Here is a 20,418-nt window from a genome sequence, read left to right as displayed (position 1 = left end):
TTACTGTCTCACAAGATCCAATAGTCTATTGGAGGCGGGGTCTGCAATCTCTGATTGTCGTTTTCTAGTTGCTGCTGTATTCATGTGGGGTCGTATATGACCATCCATCCATCCATCCATCCATCCATCCATCCATCCATCGTCATCCGCTTATCCGGGGGGGTCGCGGGGGCAGCAGCCCAAGCAGGGAAGCCCAGACTTCCCTCTCCCCGGCCACTTCCTCTGGCTCTTCCGGGGTGATCCCGAGGCGTTCCCAGGCCAGCCGAGAGACATAGTCTCTCCAGCGTGTCCTGGGTCTTCCCCGTGGTCTCCTCACGGTGGGACTTGCCCTGAACACCTCACCAGGGAGGCGTTCAGGAGGCATCCTGAATAGATGCCCGAGCCACCTCATCTGGCTCCTCTCAACGCGGAGGAGCAGCGGCTCTACTCCGAGCTCCTCCCAGATGACTGAGCTTCTCACCCTATCTCTAAGGGAGAGCCCAGCCACCCTACGGAGGAAGCTCATTTCAGCCGCTGGTACCCGCAATCCCGTTCTTTGGGTCACTCCCCAAAGCTCGTGACCACAGGTGAGGGTAGGAACGGAGATCGGCCGGTAAATCGAGAGCTTCTCCTTTGGGCTCAGCTCTCTCTTCACCATGACGGATCGGTGCAGAGTCCGCATCACTGCAGACGCTGCACCGATCCGTCTGTCAATCTCCCGCTCCATCCTTCCCTCACTCGTGAACAAGACCCCGAGGTACTTGAACTCCTCCACTTGGGGCAGGATCTCCTACCCGACCTGGAGGGTGCACTCCACCCTTTTCCGGCTGAGAACCATGGCCTCGGATTTAGAGGTGCTGATTCTCATCCCGGCCGCTTCACATGTGGCTGCGAACCAATCCAGTGAGCGCTGGAGGGCGTGGCCTGATGAAGCCAACAGGATCACGTCGTCTGCAAAAAGCAGTGACCCAATCCTGAGGTCACCAAACCGAACCCCCTCAACGCCCCGGCTGCACCTAGAAATTCTGTCCATAAAGGTTCTGAACAGAATCGGTGACAAAGGGCAGCCCTGACGGAGTCCAACCCGCACTGGAAATAGGTCCGACTTACTGCCGGCAATGCGGACCAAGCTCTGGCACCGGTCATGTAGGAAGCGGACACCCCATATCAGGGGGTCCGACACCCCGTACTCCCGGAGCACCTCCCACAGGACTCCCCGAGGGACACGGTCGAATGCCTTCTCCAAATCCACAAAACACATGTGGACTGGTTGGGCAAACTCCCATGCACCCTCAAGGACCCTGCCGAGGGTGTAGAGCTGGTCCACAGTTCCACGGCCACGACGAAAACCACATTGCTCCTCCTGAATCCGAGGTTGGACTATCCGGCGGACCCTCCTCTCCAGTACCCCTGAATAGATCTTACCGGGGAGGCTGAGGAGTGAGATTCCTCTGTAGTTGGAACACACCCTCCGGTCCCCCTTCTTATAAAGAGGGACCACCACCCCGGTCTGCCAATCCAGAGGCACTGCCCCCCGATGTCCATGCGATGTTGCAGAGTCGTGTCAACCATGACAGCCCTACAACATCCAGAGCCTTAAGGGACTCTGGGCGGATCTCATCCACCCCTGAGGCCTTGCCACCGAGGAGCTTTTTAACTACCTCAGCAACCTCGGCCCCAGAGATTGAGGAGCTCACCCCCGAGTCCCCAGGCCCTGCTTCCTCACTGGAAGGCATGTCGGTGGGATTGAGGAGGTCTTTGAAGTAGTCCCTCCACCGATCTACGACGTCTTGAGTCGAGGTCAGCAGCGCACCATCCCCACCATACACAGTGTTGACCGTGCACTGCTTCCCCCTCCTGAGACGCCGGATGTTGGTCCAGAACCTCTTTGAAGCCGTCCGGAAGTCGTTTTCCATGGCCTCACCGAACTCCTCCCATGCCCGGGTGTGCTCTGCAAGTGTCCAACCTCATTCTGTTGTACTGCTGGGCGACTGCTTGTTGCCTGCTCAACTACTTAAACCGGTCTCCCCTCGCATGGGAAAAGTTCGGCTGATCTTTACAAACACGTATCTTTGCTGTTTTTCTTTTTATCATTAGGAGCAAAGTATTACAGTTTGAGACAAGCTTTTACAACAAGATAAGAATCAATATTTAATAGTTGCAGCTTGTTCTGCATTCTCGATTTTGTTTTAGCTTTCATGTTTTGCATTTTGTTTAGAACCTTAATCTTGTCTCCCCACCTTAGAATACATGCAACTAAGGTGAACTGGTCACACAGATTGTCCTGTGAGTGTGTGTGTGAGTGCTTTTTTTGTGTTTCGGGTGGCAGCATGATTCGCTGGCGTCTCATCCAGGTCAGCTGGAACAGGCTTCAGCAACACCGTGACTCACAATGTGGATGAAGCGGCTATAATCATCTCGTCTCCAACAAAATGGCTGGATGTGTATTAACATAAAACGCCTGACAGCTAAGCAGTGATACTCTATGTAAACAATAAAGGCGATTAAATTGTGCTCCATGCCATCAAGAGTCCACAAAAGCAGCTTTTCTTATATTATTATGTTGTACTACGCACCGAACGGAGCAGCGCTCCTAATCTCTTTCTATATCCACTAAGCAAAGACAATAAAGGCTTTCTATTCTATTCTATTCAAATGTTTGCGTTCGACACATAAAACCCAAAACGTTGGGATATCATGTGCTTCGTTGCTGTCACTGATATCATCTCATGATGTTCTGCTCATTTCAAGCTGCTTGTATAGTTCAGGCCGAAGTGCAGCTCCAGTGCGTCCTCTGGAAATGTCCTCGTTGATTTCGTGACTCTATAATTGGTCAAATATTTGCTGACTGCTCGGCTTTGTAAGCAGGCCTCCCATTGCATGTGAAGAGTTTTGTCTGTCTCCAACGTTTCATGAATAACCCCTTCAGTTCTGATTATCTTTCCTCGTTAGGACAGACACGCACACACATACGTTGGTGTTTTTGTATTTTAACTTCCAATAATTACATTCACAAAACGTCCAACAGCTAAACATTTGCACTAATTCAATTCAATTCAGTTTTATTTCTATAGCGCCAGATCATAACAGGAAGTCATCTCAAGGCACTCTACAGGATTAGCAGGGAAACACAGAACCCAACTTGTTTCTTCCTTTAACAGGCAGAAACCTTGAACAGAACCTAAGACTCATAGTGGGCAGCCATCTGTCTGGACCGGTTGGGTTGAAAAAGAGGGAGAGAGAGACAGAGAGAGCAGGGGTAGACAAAAATGGAGGGGGAGGAGCTCAGTGTGTCATGATGTTAAGCCACCAGTGCTGCCTAATGACAGCATATTGATTATATTGATTACTGCATCGATTTACTATAAGCTTTGTTAAAAAGGAAAGTCTTTAATCTACTCTTGAACATAGAGATGGTGTCTGTCTCAGGAACCAATCAGGGAGCTGATTCCACAATAAAGGAGCTTGATAACTGAAGCTCCGCCCCCCTGTCTGCTCTTGGACATTCTTGGAACCACGAGCAGGCCAGCATTTTGGGACCGCAGGGTTCTAGTGGGGCAATACGGGATAATCATCTCTGTAAGGTAAGGAGGGGCCTGGCCAGTGAGGGCTTTAAAAGTGAGTAGAAGGATTTTATATTCAATCCGTTCCCTAACAGGAAGCCAATGCAGAGACGCCAGAACAGGGGAAATGTGTTCTCTCAGTCTGGTTCCTGTTAGAACACGAGCTGCTGCATTCTGGATTAGCTGGAGATGTTTAATAGACCTTTTTGGGCAGCCGGACAGTAAGGAGTTGCAGTAGTCCAGTCTGGAAGTTACAAAAGAAAGTATCAGGTGTGCTCTGTGATAGGACAAAGGGACAGGTCTACAAGACAGTGGTGAGGACAGCCATGATGGACGGCTTAGAGACAGTGGTGAGGACAGCCATGATGGACGGCTTAGAGACGGTGGTGAGGACAGCCATGATGGACGTGTTAGGGTTTTCCTTAACCCTCCCCGGTTCTTCTTCTCCGTGTGGGTGCGTGGTCAATAAAGAGGATTTGGGTCATGATTAAGATATTTATATAATATGCAGATCAATACAAGTTGGTTCAGATATCAGCGCTGAGGTTCGATCCTGCTCCGTGTGTCTGTCTCAGGTCCGAACAAAGGGCCGCCCTCTGCGTCCGCGTCTTTCAATGTCCATGAGTCCGTCCCCCTCCAGGTGGGGGTCCCGCCCCAGCCAATCTAAGCCCATGTTTATCTGTGTTGTGTGATGTCACTGTTGTGATGCGTTCAATTGAAATCAGTCATTACAATAACAAACTAAATGTGGTGCGTTCCTAGTGGTGTCGGCGTGTAATTACGTTGTGGAATCCCATCTAATACGTAAATTCCCTGCAACTTCCCCTGCTGGGGTGACCCAACTGGGTCACTCCATAAACCAATGTGTGGTGCAACCTATATGATTATTGGTGAGTGAATTAAATGCAGATTTTAAAAGATATTATTATTATTTTAAGTTAAAAAGCCTTCTTGGTTTCCCTCCATCAAATTCAGTGGTCCTCTTCCTGCAGTGTTCGGGGGTGTCATTTGTCTGTTGACCACTAGAGGCCCTCCTGCGCTTGTTTATCGGCTTCATGTTCACAGCCAGGTCAGGGTTCGTCCATTATGATCGGTAGCAAGTCTGCTGTGAAAAGAATCGATCTGGATTCCACACCGGTCTGTCTGTCTGCCTGTCTGCCTGTCTGCCTGCCTGTCTGCCTGTCTGCCTGCCTGTCTGCCTGTCTGCCTGTCTGCCTGTCTGCCTGCCTGTCTGCCTGTCTGCCTGCCTGTCTGCCTGTCTGCCTGCCTGTCTGCCTGTCTTCCTGCCTGCCTGCCTGCCTGCCTGCCTGACTGTCTGTCTGCCTGTCTGCCTGTCTGCCTGTCTGCCTGCCTGTCTGCCTGTCTTCCTGCCTGCCTGCCTGCCTGCCTGCCTGACTGTCTGTCTGCCTGTCTGTCTGCCTGTCTGTCTGCCTGTCTGCCTGTCTGCCTGTCTGTCTCTCTGTCTGCCTGTCTGCCTGTCTTCCTGCCTGCCTGCCTGCCTGCCTGTCTTCCTGCCTGCCTGCCTGCCTGTCTGCCTGCCTGTCTGCCTGTCTGCCTGCCTGTCTGCCTGTCTGTCTGCCTGTCTGCCTGTCTGCCTGCCTGCCTGCCTGCCTGTCTGTCTGTCTGTCTGTCTGTCTGCCTGTCTGTCTGCTTGCCTGTCTGTCTGCCTGTCTGCCTGTCTGTCTGCTTGCCTGTCTGTCTGCCTGTCTGCCTGTCTGTCTGCCTGTCTGTCTGCCTGCCTGCCTGCCTGCCTGCCTGCCTGCCTGCCTGTCTGTCTGCCTGCCTGCCTGCCTGCCTGCCTGCCTGCCTGCCTGCCTGCCTGCCTGCCTGCCTGTCTGTCTGCCTGTCTGCCTGTCTGCCTGCCTGCCTGCCTGCCTGTCTGTCTGTCTGTCTGTCTGTCTGTCTGCCTGTTTGTCTGCTTGCCTGTCTGTCTGCCTGTCTGCCTGTCTGTCTGCTTGCCTGTCTGTCTGCCTGTCTGCCTGTCTGTCTGTCTGTCTGTCTGCCTGTCTGTCTGCCTGCCTGCCTGCCTGCCTGTCTGCCTGCCTGCCTGCCTGTCTGTCTGTCTGTCTGTCTGTCTGCCTGTCTGTCTGCTTGCCTGTCTGTCTGCCTGTCTGCCTGTCTGTCTGTCTGTCTGTCTGCCTGTCTGTCTGCCTGCCTGCCTGCCTGCCTGCCTGTCTGTCTGCTTGCCTGTCTGTCTGCCTGTCTGCCTGTCTGTCTGTCTGTCTGTCTGTCTGTCTGCCTGCCTGCCTGCCTGCCTGCCTGTCTGTCTGCCTGTCTGTCTGTCTGTCTGTCTGTCTGTCTGTCTGTCTGCCTGCCTGCCTGCCTGCCTGCCTGCCTGTCTGTCTGCCTGCCTGCCTGTCTGTCTGTCTGCCTGTCTGTCTGTCTGTCTGTTAGCAACATAACTCAAAATGCTGGGAATGTTTCCAGGAACAGATGATTACATTTTGATGATGATCCACAAGAGATCCTGGATTCTAGATCACTTTGAAATTTTCCTTAATCAAAGGAGCTTCAAAATATGTTCCTCGATATCTCGGTTGATTATTGACCGATGTTTATGGAATGTGACAGTCATGTAGGGGGGGGGGGGGGGGGGGGTCTCTATCTCACCACCAAAATTCATTTGGATCGGATCCAGAATGAAGTCAGGAACAAATACTACATTTTAACATTAAACCCATTTAAGGATTCAAGAATCAGTTCAAAATACACATAAACTCTGATCCACTTTTGACTTTTCATGTATAAAGATACCGAGAACAATCTTGAACCTTCTGGTGCTGATCCAGATCACCGTGTGGACGCTGTAGATCCAGTTAGGAGGGGGAGCGAGCTGCTTGGGGGAGGTCTGTGCTCTCTGAGTGCTTTTCTAGTTTTTCATCTTTTCACTCCGTTCAAAACGCTGCAGAAAACAGTGGAGGGAACCCCGAGAGAATGTTTAAAGATACACCTGTAACTTTAAAAACAACCATATAGTACAAGTTTAAAGTAACGTTACAAGATTTAAATAAAGCTAGAATTAAAAAAGAATACAAATCTGTGTAGTTTTTCTGCAGGTTCTCTGGTTCCCTCCCTCCTCGAGGTGTGTGTGTGTGTGTGTGTGTGTGGTTTTCTGCCGATGTGTGACCTCACAATGCGCTGGCGACACATCCAGAGTGTTCCCCTCTTACTTGTAATCAGCTGGGATTGGGTCCAGCAGACCAGTGACCTACAAGAAAATGGATGGATGGTGATCCAGCTTCCTCCTGTAGGATTTGTTGTGTATCCGTAAATGTTTATGTCATGTCGTTGTGTGTTTGTACGGGCACGCTTATTGACTTAAGAATAAAGATTTATTATATTGTGTAGAAAATGGAATGATTCAAATCTGTTCAAAAATTAACCAACAATTAAAAAAAGAATATCTACAAGTTATAAATTAATGTCATAAAATAATCCAACAGGATCCAAAATAAACCTGCATTTTAAAAACGTCGAGCAACGCACATACGCTAATACAGGGGTCAGGAACCTAGGGCTCTCTGAGCCAAAAAGGGTCCCGACCCCTGAGCTAATAGCTGCTTTCTGCAGCAATCTGCAGCACGCCAGAACAAAAGCGTACACGTGGATGGTTGGTGGGGGTGAGGAGGGAGGGGGGGAGGCAGGGAGGCAGGGAGGCAGGGAGGGAGGGGGGGAGGCAGGGAGGGGGGGAGGGAGGGAGGCAGGGAGGCAGGGAGGGAGGCAGGGAGGCAGGGAGGGAGGGAGGGGGGGAGGCAGGGAGGGAGGGGCTCCTTCTAAAGGAGATGCTGCAGCACATGACAGAAAGCAGGGTCTCAGTCTGACACACGTGGCTCCTCGTGTTTATTATCGTTCACAGATGGACATAAAGAGCTGTTAAAATGCAGAAATGACGTGTTTAGCTTTTATTACGAGTAGACCGATCGTCAGAGGTGACGCTCCAGGCTAACGTAAACTGAAACCAGAATATAGAAGTATTGATGTTTTTCAAACAATATATATGCAAGAAAAAAAAGACAAGGATGGGACACATTATCGTCAAGGTGAAATTAATTTATCTAAAACTAACAAACGCAAACTAGTAAAACAAACATCAAAGAATGCATGTATAACATTAAAACAATTTGTTTGGTATAAATTAGTTTATACCAAGATAGGATGAGTTTCAGGAGATAGCAGGGTGTTTCCAGACTGTATTTCCATCCATCCGTTCATCCATTCATCCATCCATGCATCCATTCATTCATTCATCATCCATTCACCCATCCATCCACCCATTCATCCATCAATTCATTCATCCATCCATTCATTGATCCATCCATTCACCCAACCATCTGTCCATCCATCCATTCATCCATCCATGCATCCATTCATTCAGTCATCATCCATTCACCCATACATCCACCCTTTCATCCATCAATTCATTCATCCATCCATTCATTGATCCATCCATCCACCCATTCATCCATCAATTCATTCATCCATCCATTCATTGATCCATCCATTCACCCATCCATCTGTCCATCCATCCATTCATCCATCCATGCATCCATTCATTCATTCATCCATCCATTCACCCATCCATCCACCCATTCATCCATAATGATGATGAACATATTTATTAGATAGAATGTTAGAGTACAAGTACAGTCACACAGTAGCATGTATTACAGTACAAGTACAGTAAACAGTAGCATGTATTACAGTACAAGTACAGTAAACAGTAGCATGTATTACAGTACAAGTACAGTCACACAGTAGCATGTATTACAGTACAAGTACAGTCACACAGTAGCATGTATTACAGTACAAGTACAGTCAAACATCCTGTCTAAGAGGAGCATTTCAAAAAAGCCCTTGCGGTCTTGTTTCCGTTGAAAGTCCTTCGTCAATTCATTCATCCATCCATTCATTGATCCATCCATCCACCCATTCATCCATCAATTCATTCATCCATCCATTCATTGATCCATCCATTCACCCATCCATCTGTCCATCCATCCATTCATCCATCCATGCATCCATTCATTCATTCATCCATCCATTCACCCATCCATCCACCCATTCATCCATAATGATGATGAACATATTTATTAGATAGAATGTTAGAGTACAAGTACAGTCACACAGTAGCATGTATTACAGTACAAGTACAGTAAACAGTAGCATGTATTACAGTACAAGTACAGTAAACAGTAGCATGTATTACAGTACAAGTACAGTCACACAGTAGCATGTATTACAGTACAAGTACAGTCACACAGTAGCATGTATTACAGTACAAGTACAGTCAAACAGTAGCATGTATTACAGTACAAGTACAGTCACACAGTAGCATGTATTACAGTACAAGTACAGTCAAACATCCTGTCTAAGAGGAGCATTTCAAAAAAGCCCTTGCGGTCTTGTTTCCGTTGAAAGTCCTTCGTACATAAATCATCGACATTTAACAATACAAATAAAAATAAAACCAATATTAAATTACTCAATTTATGCAAAGTAACATTAGAAAAATAAAATGATTTACACCACTGATGCAAAATGACAATGAATGACAATAAATTACATAAATTACAATAAATTACAATAAATTACAAAGACACTTAATATGTACAAAGTAGGTGGACAAAAGGGGGGGGGGGTTTGATCCGGAGAGAGTCGTGGTGACTATCTCCGTTTCTGTCCCCCTGAAAGGTGTATTTTTAGGGTTGTTTTGAAGGAGGCCAAAGAGGTGCATGTTTTGAGGGCAGGAGTCAAACAGTTCCACCCTTGGGGGGCAGTATTGTAAAAAGATGATTTACCCATGTTAGTCCTATAGGAGGGGGTAATCAGGTTGTTGTTTGAGCTCCCTCTAGTGTTGTGGCTGTGGGTGTCACTAAATCTGTGGAGGTGTTTATTCAGGTATGCAGGGATTGAGGGGACTGAGGGCAGAGCTGCATTGACTATTTTAAATGCCAATCCCATTTTGAGCTGTTTAACCCTGTCTTCTACCCTGAGCCATTTTAGGCTAGCAAAATGTCCAGGAAGAAGGTGGGTCATGGGCCCCAGATTGAGGAGTAGCCGAATCAGTTTGTTTTGGGAGGTTTGGAGCCTGGTTTTCAGGGACATTTTGATGTTTGAATACCAGGAGGTGCTAGCATAGTCAAAGAGGGGCTGAACGAGGCTCCAGCAAGCATCCGGAGACAAAAGCAGACATTCTGCACAAAAATCTTGTTCTTTGATTGACTTTTTTGATCACCTTAGTTGCCATACTATCGGCAGACAGGTATTTGTCAAGAACACAGCCCAAATAGGTAATCTCTTCTTTGCTGGAGATGACTGTATTATCGACTGTGACCTTGAAATCATTAACATTTATCTCACGTAGAGAGTGTTTAGACCCAAAAAGAATTGATTCGGTTTTACCAAGATGTAGTGACAGTTTGTTATCGGTAAGCCAAGTACGGATTCTGGTGCCCTCAGAGCTGAGAGCCTCCTCAACCTGCACTTTGTCCTCTCCCGAAATCAGGAGTGCTGAGTCATCAGCAAACAGGAACAATTTGCAGTTACAGGCAGCACTCATGTCGTTAATGTATAGGAGGAACAGTAACGGTCCTAGAATGCTGCCTTGAGGAACCCCACAGCTCACCGGGAGGGACGAGGACAAGGTTACGTTTATGTCCACCATTTGTTCTCGTCCCTCAAGGTACGATTTCATCCAGTTTGTTGTTGTGCTATCAAAACCAATCGCCCCTAGTTTATTCAATAGGATTGAATGGTTAACGGGGTCAAAGGCCTTCTGGAGGTCCAGCATGACCATGCCGCAGTATTTTCCCGAGTCTACTTCACGCTTAATGTAGTCGGTCAGATATATGAGGCACGTGTCAGTGGAGTGGGATGTTCTGAAGCCTGATTGGAATTCAAAGAGCAGGCTATGCTCGGCGAGGTAGCGGTTGATTTGCTCCTGGATTAATCTCTCCATAACCTTTGAGATGGAACAAAGGATGGAAACAGGCCGGTAGTTGCCAGGTTCTAATTTGTTTCTTTTTTATACAGAGGGATAACCCGCGCCGTCTTGAATTCCTGTGGGACGTGGCACTGATTGATGGATAAATTTATCAGATGGGTTACCACGGCGATAGAGACAGCCACCCATCCATCTGTCCATTATTCACCCATCCATCCATCCATTCATCCATGCATCCATCCATCCAGTCATCATCCATCCATCCATTCATCCATCCATCCATCCAGTCATCATCCATCCATCCATCCATCCATCCATTCATTCAATCATCCATTCACCCATCCATCCATCCATTCATCCATCCATCCATCCATCCATCCATTCACCCAGCCATCCATCCATTCATCCATCCATGCATCCATCCTTTCATCCATCCATCCATGCATTCATTCATCCATGCATTCATGGATACTACTACTAATACTACTACTACTACGAATAATAATACTAATACTACTACTACTAATAATAATAATAATTCTAATAATATTAATACTACTACTACTAATAATAATAATACTACTAATATTAATACTACTACTACTACTACTACTACTAATACTACTACTAACACTACTAATACTACTAATACTACTAATACTACTACTAATAAAAAAAATATATATTATTATTATTATTATAATAATACTACTACTGCTACCAATAATAATAATAATAATAATAATAATAATAATAATAATATTAATACTACTACTACTAATAATAATACTAATAATACTAATACTAATAATACTACTACTACTAATACTAGTAATACTACTAATAATAATAATACAGATAATACTACTACTACAACTACTAATAATAATAATAATACTTATAATAATAATAATAATAATAATAATAATAATAATAATAATAATAATACTACTACTACTACTACTAATAATAATAATAATAATAATAATACTACTAATACTAATACTAATTATACTACTACTAGTAATACTAATACTACTACTAATAATCATACAACTAATAATCATACTACTAATACTACTACTAATAATACTAATAATACTAATATTACTACTACTACTAATAATAATCTGGGTACAAAAATGAAGCCAAATAAATCCCTGCATTGCTGCGTTAAGGACGCACGTTGGTGTCGGTGCAGAAATGCAGTGAAAGTCAGAGTGTCCTGCATAAACGTGCACGCCTGTGTCAGCCTGGACAAACAGCGCCACGCCTGTCCCGGCTTGTCTTCCTGTATCTGTGAAGACAGCAGTCGGACCCTAATGGCGCTGCAGATGTGCGTGCGTCATGAGTCGTCCCAAAGCCAGGAGACGTAGACGCTTAGGACGAGAGCGAGGGGACACCCGAGGTGTGGGTCGGAACCTGAGGTATGCTGGAGGCGAGCACAGACAAGCAGAGTCAACGTGGAAACGCGGGGGGCGGGGCTATGAGGCTTAAGAAGCACTAGAAGAGGAATGTAATTAACATTCATTCATAGCAGACACTGTCTCTAGCTGATGAGCGATAGCGGTGGCTATCTCACCCAACACCGCGTGAAGCAGAGCAAGCAGAGTTATCGGTTTCACACTGCCTCGGTCCAAAGGGCACTGATCCGCCTAAAACAGGCTGCCAGAACTGCTGGTCAGTTTTTTCACACATAATTTGTGGACCAGTTAGTCCTCAATGTAAGGACGAACCTACAGGTCCAGCAGAGAGAGAGAGAGACAACAAAGTTGGCTGGTTCTCCTCGCCACTACGACCTGAACCGTCTCCCTGGACCGGACCTGATGCACCTTTTCACGTCAGGTCCGTTCGGGAGCTGATTCCGATGGGCGAACCCTCCAATAATAGTGTGCCAGCCCCAAGAACCGCCTTACCGTTACCGCATTGGGCCGCTGAGTGGCTGTAATTGCCCCCCCCCCAAAAAAAGTGAGTAATTCTCTGGAGTCAAATCGTGACGGACAGAACCTGTAACCCCGGCTGCCTTTATAAAACATGGAGGAGAGTGTATGAGGTGATTAATTCTCTATGAATAAACACAGTTAGACGGAACGGGACAGTTGTGTCTTGTGTTGATCTGGTAAAAACTCAAGGACAATGATCAGAAACACTTTGTCTAGTTTCAGCTCCCATTCCTGAGGAGCGCTCTAGCCTGGTGTGTAACGACACATCCTCTGAGAGAGGAGGGAGGCGGCCAGGAGGCGGAGCCATGCTCTGTGTGTGCATATACGACACACACACACACACACACATCTGGCCTGCTGATGTTTGCCACTGATCTGCAGCAAAAGCAGAGAACCCCCCCCCCCCCAAATGCTGAACACACACAGACACACACGAGAGAGAGAGAGAGAGAGCGTAGGATCATCAGAGATGAATGATTGGATGAGAGGGTACAGCAAGGGACAAGCTGAGCTCATGTTAGCATTAGCTTGGCTAGCATGCTAGCTCACCGGAGGCTGAAGAGCATTGTGTGTAATTTAGACACACAATGGGGTCCAGGTTTAAGTTCAACAATAACAAGATGAACTCAAGCCCAGAGAATTCAGACTGATTTGCACCAGACCCCTGAAGTGTGCAAAGATACAACAATCTTTGGGCAACTTGAACACCTCATTTTTGTGGAGAGCTTTAACTCATTGAGTGCCAGCCATTTTCAGCTCGGCTATATGCTAAGTGCTCCAGTTTTTGTGTATTTTTCCTGATTTTCCAAGCCCAACAGAATACTCTTTACTACGACGATGCAAACACCGAACCTACAAAATAAAGGATTAAAGTATCTTCTTTCATGAGGTAAAAAGATGTGTGTTCCTCCATTCTTCCGTTACCGAGTTATTGACCTTTGAAAATATTTCAATGTCAGGGTTGGCAGTGAATGTTTGGGTTATAAAAAACCTCTTTAGACGTCCATGGCACTGAAAGAGTTAATTAATATATGCTGTTGTAGATGAATAATCCCGTTGAGATAGGGGAATTGCCTTTTTTGAAGTACAGCCGGCCCTCGTTTATTGCGGGTGTTACGTTGAAGTAGCGACACCATATTTATTCTATTATTTTACTTGTACTTATACCTCCCTGCACGGTTATTGACCCGCCCTCTACTGCAGTACCATTTCCCCACATGCCTGCAAACACTTTTGTATTCTAATACAGTAACAGTAGTGTACATTTCAAAACTTTAACAAAACTTTCAAAAAAAGTACAAGTAGACACATCGCGAACGACTCACATGCTGATGCTAACTGGATGAGCTAACTGGATGAGCTAACTGGATGAGCGAGGCGGGACCAGGGCTGACGCTAGAAGGCACGGAGGTGCGGCTTCGTGTTTTCCAAACGCAAATCTCATTCAATATGTACACTACTGCATTTTATATGTTGCAGTACTGTATATAATAATAATAATAATAATAATGCTTGATTTTATATAGCGCTTTTCTGGGCACCCAAAGACGCTTCACATTGTGCATTACTCAGTCACACCACACTTGGTGGTGGAGCTACTAGCCACAGCTGCCCTGGGGCAGGCTGACAGGAGCGAGGCTGCCAATTTGCACCATCGGCCCTCCTGACCCCACCGACATTCACTCGCTCACAACATTCACACAGGCAATGTGGGTGAAGTGTCTTGCCCAAGGACACAACGACAGTGTACACATGTGCCGGAGCCAGGAATCGAACCGCCAACCTCTCGATCATAGGACGACCAGCTCAACCACCAGCGCCACCGTCGCATTTTAATACATGTTATAATACATTTTTCAACATATCTTTTGACTGTTTTAGTTTTCTTAGGATGGAAAATGTGATTCATCGACATAAAGTCGAAATGATTTTGGGTGAGCTGTGCAGTTCGGTGGAAGCAGCTAATGTTTTAGCGACTGATGGCTACTGCTGACTGTCGTGTCGGTCACATGATGGCAGCACTGATTTAATTTAAAATACAATAAAAATGAAAATGTACCTGCTTGAACGTGAATGGAATAAAACTTCTACACACGATACGGGCATGATCCTTTGAACTTGAAGAGAGCAGGATTCCATTGTTCAGGAAGAGGATACCCGCTCCCTTTTCTTTAACCACCCCCTCCCGATCATAAGCCACACCCCTGGTTAACTCTAACCTCACCAGCCCCTCCCGAGCCCGAGACCACATATTTGCAGTGTCTTCCACACACACTGAATTCTCACGTTAAAGAAGTAATCCCATTTTATTTGTGCTCCGTCACCGACTGACCAGTTCACCAACACCACCAGTCGAAACGCCCCAGTTCGGGGGAGCCGTTGGGATGCTGGGTCTGTGTGTGCGACTGGGAGTTCTGGCTGTGGGAGTGCAGGTACCCAACGTGACCACCAGTGGGCGCCAGGACAGTTCTGTCTGTCCGTCGGGGAGGCGCAGCGCTTTTGTGGGCGGGACTCTGAAGGGACACATCATCTTCCTGTGAGGATAAAATAATTTGCGAAGCTCCGTTTTGTGTCGTCAGGTTCAACTATTCCTGGCCTCACCTAGCGCCAGCTTAGCCAACAGGAAAGCACCGATATGTCATCATGATGACATCATGTCAAGTAACCAATGGATAAACAGCATTCTTGGTTCTTGTCGAGGCACCGTCTGATCATGTGACCAAAGGACTTCTGTCGGAAGGAAATCTCTGATAGGGAAGAATAAACAGTGAAGATCGAAGGGACAGGCGGAAAAACACCGAGAAAGGAACAGGCAGAAAACCAGCCCCACTTCTCTGAGTGTGTGTGTGTGTGTGAGTGTGAGTGTGTGTGTGTGTGTGTGTGTGTGTGTGTGTGTGTGTGTGTGAGTGGGAGACTTGCTTCTCTGCAGATCTCATCAGCCAACTCAAATTACAGCCTCTCCAATGTCTCAGCACCACAGCAGCCAATGGCATGCAACCCACTTTGGAATTGACCAATCACTGCTCGTCGGTAGATGAACCAGTGCACTTTTAGCTCCACCCATCATCTGCTGCACCTAAGATCTGAGCAGCGCTGACGTCCAGATGTTTCCAAATCAATTAGATTTATCACTATTTCGATGGGTCAATAATAGTTTCTTGACACCTGCATGTTTGAAGATATGCAAAAATAAAATAGTCTGATTTGTTAAATTATTTCTCAGCATGCTGCGAAGTCATAATACAGACAATAAACCATTTAGAAAGTTCAGGGATTCCTGGGTATCCTGGACCAGCTTCCTGGTATAATTAATCTCTTTGATGTTTAAAGGCATTTAATATTCTTATAGTAAGATAAACTATTGACCAGAAGTGGAGGAGAACAATGATGTGGACCAAAAACACCAGTGAATTTCTCACCAATCTCAGCGTGATAGATAATTCAGGTGATAGATAATAAGTCAGTGAGGTCGATTAGTGCTGCATTGTTTTTAATCTCTAAACAGAGTCCAATGTGGCTACATGCATTCTGCTTTTGGACAGAATCCGCCTAAACATTTCCAGTCTTTGGAACGCTGCCGATTGTATTTTCATACTTCTGAAGCACATTAGAGCGCATATAAAAAAAATAAGAATAAAAACCCAACACACACGTCTGTTTAGGTTGCTGACTGGCTCAGGAGTTACTTTATAATTAGCAAAAGTATTGTAAAACCTTCACTGTTGTTCATTATCAGTAAGTGACATTTGTATACATATACGTATACAAATATATATTTAAAAAGAAATTCAGGCCAGAGGTTTTACCACCATGGGAGTCTGAGCTAGCAGCCCGACATTCACAGAAAGGATCAGGAATCATCTACGGTGAGACGGCCAGCTGAGGGACCATTGACCGTTCAGACCTCCGACCCAGTCCCTCGACAGCTGCCGCTGCTAATGTTCCGGTTTCAGCGCAGCACCAAAACGTCAAAGTCTTTATTTGACGATAATATCGAGGCTGGTTGCACGATGCTTCCGGGAAGACTTGGAGGTTCAGCATCTTTGAAGACTCTCTGGTTGAGGCTGAAAACAGCCTCCCAACAAGGAGAACAAGAAGCTACAAACGACACCCCAGGAATCCGATTTAAAACGCCACCTGCTGGTCCAGTCAAAGCTGTTCCTCCGCTAACAGAAAACAGGTTTAGAGGTGTGCAGGACCGGGGGGGGGGGGGGGGGGGGGGGTGTTAATAGGCAGCTAATTTGGAATGAAGGACTGTTTAAAATTGCTGAGAGGGAGCGAAGAAGGGACATAAAAAGAGAAGTAAAAAGGAGAGGAATAAGTGACCAGTGTGCCCCCCCCCCCCCCCCCCCGATGTCAAACTGGCAAGCTCCAAAGAGGGGAGGGGGCATTTTAAGACCACTTCATAAAGCAGTTTAGGAGTTTGTGGGGTGCCAGCGTGGCAACCGGGTAGCTGAGGATTGTTCGGCATGATGCGTTCAGTCACCACTGAGCTGCATTCAAAGATGGCCGTCTTTACCCAGAGATCACTGGGGCCGCATTTTCAGATCACCGTACATTTATTCAGTTCATTACTCTCAAATGAAATTCAAAGATCTTAAATAGAACAGCATCTCTGCATCATCAGCCAGTCGAACTAGCAAGGAACAACACCGCGTGAATGCTAACGAGCAGGTACGGCAGGTATGAATTAGCTGTACTAGACAATCGTGTTTTATCAGACTTATAGTCTGTCCTAAATAATCATCAATAAATCGTGAAGGTTTTCTCCCCGAAGCTTCATCGGGAACTCAGCAGATTCTCCGGTGCCGTGACCTCAGCTTTGGTGCCGTGACCTCGGCTTTTCAGTCACTTAATGCCATATAAACATGCTGTTTAGCAGATAGCATAAGTGTCAGTGGAAATGTGACGAGGTATCTGAGTCTGCATTATTGACTGTAATTGTTTGGTAGTTTTCCAAACTTTCTGTTTTTGTTGATTGTTTGAACCTCGAATATTTTTATTTTTCACCACATATTCATAAAAATAATACATGTATTAAATAAAACCCAAGTTTCCTCTCAGTCTGGTGGTCTATCTGCTTACTGTACAAAGAAACAACATCTGGCGGAGGCCATCAGGAGGGATGTTCGGATTGAAGGGGTCGAAGATGGTGGGAGGAATATCCATAACATTTCCCTTTTTGCTGATGATATCCTGCTCTTCATAAAAAATCCAGTTACTTCAATACCTCGATTAATGCAACGTTTGAAAGACTATGGAGATGTCTCAGGATATAAGATCAATCAAAACAAATCAGAGGCAATGATGGTGACGGGAAGGTGGCCTAATCAACTTAATGAGCCGGTATCTTTTCGTTGGTCCAAACAAGGATTTAGATATCTGGGAATTACGATAACACCTGATACCAAAAAACTCTTTGACGCAAACTATAATAAGTTAATAAAACAAATAAAGAATGATCTGACACTTTGGGAGGTCCTCCCTTTGTCTCTGTTTGGCAGAGTTGAAACAATAAGAATGAATATACTTCCTCGACTCTTATTTTTATTCCAGTCATTGCCCTTAAGAATTCCAATTTGTACCTTTAATTGGTTAAATAAATTACTCTCTCAATTTATATGAAAACACAAGAGACCTAGAATTAGGCTTAAAATTCTTCTTTAGCCAAGAATAACGGAGGTTTAGCTTTGCCAAATTTGAAACATCACTATTGGGCAGCTCAACTAACAGCAATTGTGACCTGGATTACTGGAGACGAGGAAGTAAAGTGGATTCAAATAGAACAAGGCGAAGTAAAAGGAACACAATTATCGGTCCTACCCTTTGTAGACTTAAAGCATTTCAATAAAATGAAGATTGGAAATGAATGGATAAAACATACTATGAAGGTTTGGAGAGAGGTAAAGAAAATGCTTAAAGATGCCGGATCAATCTGACGAGCTATGCCCATATTAGGTAACATCGACTTTACACCGTTAATGAGTGATCTGGGTTTTCAGAGGTGGGAAGTAAAGGCCTTAACATTTTTAATCAACTGTTTGAAGAAACGCGTTTAAAGTCATTTGCACAACTACAGGAACAATTCGACCTCCCCTCAAATGATTTATATAGATATTCACAAATTAGGCATTACATCACAAACCATGAGGAAAAAGAAAGAATTGTCAAAATTCCAAATTCTATAGAAAAATATTTTATCACAATTATAGAAACAGGTCTTCCTATACATAAACATATTTCTTACCTCCATAAAAAGCTATCCTCAGACATCTTTCAAAACACTTTAAACATCAAAGAAAAATGGGAACTAGAATGCAACACAATAATTGTAGATGAGCAGTGGGAGCAGATCTGTAATCAGTGTCATAAAGGAATCAATAACCAACAATGGAAAGAGTCTGAATGGAAACTAAAAACGCGTTATTTTCATACTCCCTTAGACCTGAGCCATCAGTCCTCCTGACCCCACCGACATTCACTCGCTCACTCATTCACACAGGCAATGTGGGTGAAGTGTCTTGCCCAAGGACACGACGACAGTGTACACATGAGCCCGAGCTGGGAATCGAACCGTCAACCTCCCGATCATAGGACGACCCGCTCAACCACCTGCGTCACCGTCGTCACCGTAATTATTATTATTATTATTATTACAAGTACAAGTAGAGTGCAATAAGTACACAGTACAAGCAGAGTGCAATGAGTACACAGTACAAGCAGAGTGCAATGAGTACACAGTACAAGCAGAGTGCAATGAGTACACAGTACAAGCAGAGTGCAATGAGTACACAGTACAAGCAGAGTGCAATGAGTACACAGTACAAGCAGAGTGCAATGAGTACACAGTACAAGCAGAGTGCAATGAATACACAGTACAAGTAGAGTGCAATGAATACACAGTACAAGCAGAGTGCAATGAATACACAGTACAAGCAGAGTGCAATGAGTACACAGTACAAGCAGAGTGCAATGAGTACACAGTACAAGCAGAGTGCAATGAATACACAGTACAAGTAGAGTGCAATGAATACACAGTACAAGCAGAGTGCAATGAATACACAGTACAAGCAGAGTGCAATGAGTACACAGTACAAGCAGAGTGCAATGAGTACACAGTACAAGCAGAGTGCAATGAATACACAGTACAAGCAGAGTGCAATGAGTACACAGTACAAGCAGAGTGCAATGAATACACAGTACAAGCAGAGTGCAATGAATACACAGTACAAGCAGAGTGCAATGAGTACACAGTACAAGCAGAGTGCAATGAATACACAGTACAAGTAGAGTGCAATGAATACACAGTACAAGCAGAGTGCAATGAATACACAGTACAAGCAGAGTGCAATGAGTACACAGTACAAGCAGAGTGCAATGAGTACACAGTACAAGCAGAGTGCAATGAGTACACAGTACAAGCAGAGTGCAATGAGTACACAGTACAAGCAGAGTGCAATGAGTACACAGTACAAGCAGAGTGCAATGAATACACAGTACAAGCAGAGTGCAATGAATACACAGTACAAGCAGAGTGCAATGAGTACACAGTACAAGCAGAGTGCAATGAGTACACAGTACAAGCAGAGTGCAATGAGTACACAGTACAAGCAGAGTGCAATGAATACACAGTACAAGTAGAGTGCAATGAATACACAGTACAAGCAGAGTGCAATGAATACACAGTACAAGCAGAGTGCAATGAGTACACAGTACAAGCAGAGTGCAATGAGTACACAGTACAAGCAGAGTGCAATGAATACACAGTACAAGCAGAGTGCAATGAGTACACAGTACAAGCAGAGTGCAATGAATACACAGTACAAGCAGAGTGCAATGAGTACACAGTACAAGCAGAGTGCAATGAGTACACAGTACAAGCAGAGTACAATGAATACACAGTACAAGCAGAGTGCAATGAGTACACAGTACAAGCAGAGTGCAATGAGTACACAGTACAAGCAGAGTGCAATGAGTACACAGTACAAGC

The sequence above is a fragment of the Brachionichthys hirsutus genome, chromosome 16 (assembly GCF_040956055.1).
Source record: "Brachionichthys hirsutus isolate HB-005 chromosome 16, CSIRO-AGI_Bhir_v1, whole genome shotgun sequence".
Classification (NCBI taxonomy): domain Eukaryota; kingdom Metazoa; phylum Chordata; class Actinopteri; order Lophiiformes; family Brachionichthyidae; genus Brachionichthys; species Brachionichthys hirsutus.
The sequence above is the reverse complement of the archived record's forward strand: the minus strand, read 5'-3'. Positions refer to the sequence as shown.